Here is a 6415-nt window from a genome sequence, read left to right on the forward strand (position 1 = left end):
ATTCTTTTAAACTCTTCAGCATCAGTGGTGTTCAAGAATTGTTCATTGACTTTAAAATAGTCTGCCTTAACACACTCGTTTGTTGCAATTTTGTTTTCTATAACATAACGATATTTTTGAAATAAAACATTACGAAAATCAAGCATTTTTCCGTCAAATATTTGCTTTGCTATCTGTTTCGCCAGACACACCAGCTCGGAATTTTCTTTTAAATGTTCAAATAAACTACTCCTCGATTCAGGGTCCAACATATCTATGTCGATATTACAAACCTCATTGGCAACGGATAGGAAAATAGAATTTACAACACTTTCCCGGGATGTGTAGTGTACAGCTGATTTTCTAACATCTTTCGCCAGTCCCATGGTAGTGCAAAGGGCTAGAATGGGTGGTTCCTCGTCGGTATCCCATCCCTGCTGGATGAACGAATTAAAATACTTACTAACCGAAAATGATGCATTTTTATCGACTGATTTAAGGTCCGTCCAGGTGATCGTCTTGGTCTCATCTTCTTTGTGCTTCGCCTGGATGAAAAGCTTGGTCGATCGACCTGCTACGTTGAAGCGGACAGCGATATCGTCGAATTTTCCAGCCTCCGGATCCTCACTGGTTATGGTGAAGTCGAACTGCTCTTCAATTTTCATCTGTATCGCCGCATGGCAAAGAATTACAATTGCTAGCTTTTGCTGATAGCTTATGCCAACAAGAAAAACTTTCAGTCCTTTACTTTCTTGGGAGCCGTCTTTCGGGTTCGGAAGTTGTCGTGTGGAATTGTCTGTATTTGCAGTTTTTCCCTTCGGCTTGGTAACTTCTATGGATGTATTAGAAAGTCTCTTCGAATCCGAATCAACAGATAAACCATCTTTTTCAGCTGATAGGTTTAAGGTTTTTTCGTCCGTTTGGCTTTTCCTTTTGAGGCTAGGCATGCTTGTCTGTTGATGTTGTTCATCTATTAACATGCTTGAGGATATTTCTCTTTCATCCATGGCCGGCTGTGATATTTGGTTGGCAGCATGTTCGCTCGAATCACCCATCGTTGAACTCTGACACAATAATGTATCTTGGTCCATGGCCCGAATGCGTTCGTTGCGTTTATTTTTATGTTTCGTTGTTCCTTATGTTCTGACAAATTTTAAGCCTCGTTTGGATAACGCCTGAAATTATATTAAAGTCATACTTGGGTATACAATTGAAGACAAGGGAATTTGTAATCAATGTTATTCCGTATTAGAATCAAATGAATCATTTTCGATATAAGTGATTTATTTCACACAAAATAGGTTCATAAAATAATATCTTATCGTACTCGAAACTAGACGGCTAGACACATTAAGCAGTACAAATGTTTCTTGCCGTGTTGTATCCAGTGCGATAAGATATTGTTAAAATTAGTTTGTTATCTAAATCTGCAAATATAGGTGTTAATCGGTAGCATTGAACCGATGTACCTTACATCACTAATCCGACCAACACACAGCTTGTTCATTTTCATTCTAAAATATAATAAAGAAATAGGAGCTGTTTCATTGTCGTGTTACGAAGTACAAAACTAGTGACTACGTCGTTTTGAATAGTTTCATCAAACGCGTGGAATGTGAAAGTAACTAAGTTTGCATAAGTACATCAAACATCACTTTTTAGATAATATATTCAATGACAAATTACCTTTTCTCAATTGTTGCGTGGTTAGAAGCACGTTTCGAGTCTTGATACACTGTGTTATTCAGTTAACGTGAATGGTTTCTATGTAACACAATTTTTACGGGTGTTCGATATTTGTATCGAAGCAAAGTAAGAACGATGGGTACATACTTTGTATTTTATGACAACAAATTTATAACAAATACGAAAAATCATTCAAAAAATTATACGAAAAATCATTCAAAAAAAAGATAAGCATAGCTTTAAAACATACAAAAATAATAATGTTTATTGCTTTTAGAGTTTTACAATGTAGTTTAACCACAACTACTTTGTTTATTCTCTGTTTTTTTTTTGGCTTAAGACAAACCAAGATCTCCAAAAAACGGTCCAGCTGTGAGCTGGTGCAAGTTTTCTGTAACATAAATAGCATTATTGCCGGAACCTTTGACCGAGGAAACAATCGATTAAAACCCTTTTTCAACTTGCCCACATAGTGGATGAGTTATTGAAAAGAAATGCATACTTTAAAGGTCAATATTCGATTCCGAGGATGCTGTAGGCTTGCGAGAAGACAACAGGCCGTTCCATTGTATGAACGTCTCATTTTACTTACTGCAGAATGTATGTTCAACGCAAGTGTTTACAAGAATCTAAGATTTCATCGTTGAAAACGGTTTAAGCTGTATCTGAAGAAGTTCCTGTGCTCAAAGAACGCCTTTGTCTATGAAAGGCCAATCTTAAACAGTCTGGATATGTTTTTCTGGCCAAACTCATTCTACTGTAAGTCTCTCGAAACAACATTTTCCAACATGTGCTCTACCAATGCCCTTAGCTGATGAGCTTAGTGTTGATGGCAAACAATTAGCTGGCTCAAGTCTTGCACCCTGGATCGGCATGCAATGAGGAAAATAAATGGTGAGAAAATAGGCGAATCGGAACAGGCAACATGACGGAATCATCATTATCGACTTGTACTCGGCATTAACTGGGTGGATTCCGTGAAGGCCTTCGGTCGCTTGAACTTTTTTTACTCTCCGTTTCTACGTCTTTATTCGTGAGAACCGACATCCGTCCGTTTGCGTTCAAAAATTATCCTCGACTGTAAAAGCCCTACAACAAACACTGACTGTGTTTAATAGTTCCATCGGTCCAGCGATCAGCGGGAAAACTCGTTGGAAATCAGGACGTAGAAAAGAATAGTATCAGTAGCGTACAGACTCAAAGAGAGAGAGAGAGAGAAAAAAAAAGTTAAAATAACAAGAGAAACACAACGACAACACCAATGGTACAAACGACGGGGCGTTAGTTTATTGCACTCGTCATCTCCCTGACCCACTTATGTCACGGTCCCAAGAAACCAAGTGCTTCCGAGCCCGGGATTAGCGATCTGCAGTAAAGTGCAAATAAAACGGACTTGCAGCTGATGACACCTTCGTATTGTATCGTGTTTTGCTGGGAAAAGCAGAATGCAGCGATGCTTATTTTTAACCGTTCCTCTCTAATTTATCTTTATTTGCTAAGATAAACAAACAGAGTGGTTCAAGCAGCAGAAGGTTCGCGTAATGAGGAAAAGCTTTTCCCCTGTTCGGAACCCCCGATACAAAGTAATACAATTTATTGGAAAATGGGGAACCGAAGCCAACCATCCAAATCAAATACGGATGCATTTTAGTTGAAAGTTGTTGAACATTATAATCGATCTTTATTATTAGTGTTTTTAAAAATAAAATTCTTTAGCCTCACGGCCACGACAGCTGAAAAATAATTTTCACCCGAAAAAAACCGGTTTTTTTTCGCTTCAACACCGTTTTCACGACGTTTACCGTGGCCGGGCTCTTTATGGTAGGGCACTCACAACACTGTCTTCTATCTGAAGATTTTAGATGAAATTGATAATTCTTTGAATAATATTTCAAATAAACGTTAAATATTTGGTAGACTCGGTGATAATACGCACCACGGCAGAACAGTTTGCTTAGATTTGAGCTGTCAAAACATTTTCACCCTTTTTTCGCTACCATTTTCGTGGTCCATCCACAGATTTTGAAAAACTTTTTCGGCACTCACAGTCGCGAAAAAGTGAGTGCCGAAAAAGTTTTTCTCCTCTCGTGGCCGTGAGGCTTTTGATGTAGCTGTAAATGAAAATGGTAATTTGATTAAACGGTTTTTTCTGGGCGACTTTAATTTTGCCTGCTATCTTAGTTTATCTACATTTTTACCTTTACATAAGTAAGGTTGGCTCCGAAAATTCATGTTTCCTAAAAGCAAATCCATTTAAGGCCGACCATTTTCTTTTGCCTGGAATATAATCGCCCCTAGGCCCCACTAATAACATGTACCGGGATTAAGTTTCCTCTTCGATGAAGCGACCAAAATTGGGCAACAAAATAACTCCGGGAATCGGAAGAAAATATTTTCTTCACTTCAACCGCGTTCCAGCGCCCCAAGATGGTGGCGTTTTTTCGTGGAAAATTGTTGTGTTCTTGGCCCCGGTTTAGCCGGGCGTCAGTATTCAAACGCAAGCTGGATCGATTTCCATTTCGGTAAGTTCGCGAGCGCCGCCACCGGCGGAAAATGCTATCAAAACCAATTTCAATCAATCATCGACACATATGTATGTGTGCGTTGTGGGCCGATCATCTTCTAGGGGGGGTCTTTTGAGCCCTTTAATGCTTTTCATCAGTATCGGTTTGGTTAAGTGAAAATACTTGCGATTAGCCTTCTGGTGTTTGGACGTTCGTGGAAAACTCGGCCATGGTGTCATGTCGAAACGGAACACATCATACAGTGAAGACTCAAACGGTGTGGTTGAGTATTAGTTTCGATAAACAATTTTTTGAATAATTATATTTGTTGCAAAATTGAAAAACGTGTCTTAAAAGAAAACAGAAATCTATAAATACTATGCTTTTAACACATCTCAATGTTATTGGTTTTCTTGTCCTCCTCAATTTATCGTTTAGACATTGGAAATATTTGGAAATGAGAGTTTTCTTACTATACTTGGAGTAAATATTTGTAAATTATGTCTTTACCCTCACGTAATAATTTTAACACACACTGTAAACTGTTTTTCTCTGCATCCACACTTACTTCATCAACTGGTGGGGAAGGGTTTAGCGAGAAGTAAAAGGTCACGAGGGATTTCTTTTCGACTGCGGAGGTTTTCTTTTCGTAACTACGCAAGAACCGCTTTCCGGTTTTAGCTCACCACGCGAAACTTTGGGCCGCACTTGTTTGTATATTTGATTGAAATCAATCGATGGATTGGCTGGCAAATATTTTGTTTCGTTTGAGGCCCTCCTCTCATCCCGCTTCAACGGGTTGATCACCGCGTAGCCTCTTCCGGTTCCCGTTGCGATCGGTTGCATGCTCGCGTAAAAGCATTTTCCGGCTTCGGTCCCACGCGATTGACTTGTTTGACGACGCAGCTAATGGCCACGGTCGGGCTCTATTTATAGCTGATAAACGAAGAAGAAAGTAACCCCCAAACAAGCAAACAGTAACATAAGACATGCGCAGCAAGTAGATCCTTGATAATCGAATAATATGCTTGCTTTTTCACCGGTCCGAAGTAAACCATGTGTGTGTGTTAGGGCGTATGTTTAGTTTGGGATCAGGATAATTTTGTAACGAGAGGAAACTTCTCAAAGGAAGTTGAAAGAATCGATAAAGTTGGTATACAATTGAAAGTGTTCGCGTAAACATATGATAAAAAATTAAAAAACCTAATTGAAAAATCAATCGAGGAAGTAAAACACACGCATCTCAAGTTTAAGGTTTTTGTTTCGTACGTATCGTTAGTTTATAACTGTCACTAAAGTCAAATAATTGAATAACATACGATATATCATAAAGCTTTTGCAAAAATTGGCAACTAAAACGTTGGCATGAAATGTTTTCAACACAGGGGAAACAAATTGTATCGTCAAATCTTGCGGGATTGTTGAGTTCCTTCCCCGATCTGGTTTATAAATAAAAATAATTTAAACGTCAGGTTCTCACTGTACTTGGTAGGTAAAAATTCTTAAAAATGAGTAAAAACGGGAAACGTAAACCCGTCAAAAACAGCATCAAAACGACGACGCTGCGATCGAAGGAATAAAACGGGAGCGTGAACTGATTTACCTCAAGTGTTCGAAGGAAACAAAGAAACCACCCCCCGGGGAGGGCAACCCAGGTCACACATGGGCTCGGGAGGGGATAGACCGGACCGGAACACGGGATGACATCTTCCGTAATTGCTGTGAAAACTTTTCCTCCGCAAACTCACAAAGAAAACAACCGACCGAGGTCCAGACCGGAGGAAAACAGGCAACCTAGCGGGATGAGAAAAGTGAAAACTTTCTTCCACCTCGCTGGGAGGGGGGAGGGGGGGAGTGAAAAAACAATTTTATTTAATTATCTACCGAAGACGGACCACTTGGGGAAACGAACAAGAACAACCCCGTTATTTTGTTTGACCGGGAAAATCACAAAACAAGCCAAGGGAAAGTAAGTTCTTGCTGGTGATTTTCCGTTTGGTCGAAATAAAGAAATGAAAATTTAGTGGCCAAAGAAAAAAACGGTGGCACTTGTCGCTCTCGGGGAGAGAAGTTTTTTCCATCTCTCAACGCTGCTCGCCTTATCATTGCACTCGGAAAAGGCGAAAGATTCGGCTGGCGCTAAGTGCCAATGAATTTTGGTCATCCATCATCGCGTCGAGACGGTGGCGTGGTCGCCGTTTTCTCGCCCCGGGGGGGAAAAGTATGAAACAAATTGTAATCAAATC

Source organism: Anopheles coustani, chromosome 3 (assembly GCF_943734705.1).
Source record: "Anopheles coustani chromosome 3, idAnoCousDA_361_x.2, whole genome shotgun sequence".
NCBI classification, from domain to species: domain Eukaryota; kingdom Metazoa; phylum Arthropoda; class Insecta; order Diptera; family Culicidae; genus Anopheles; species Anopheles coustani.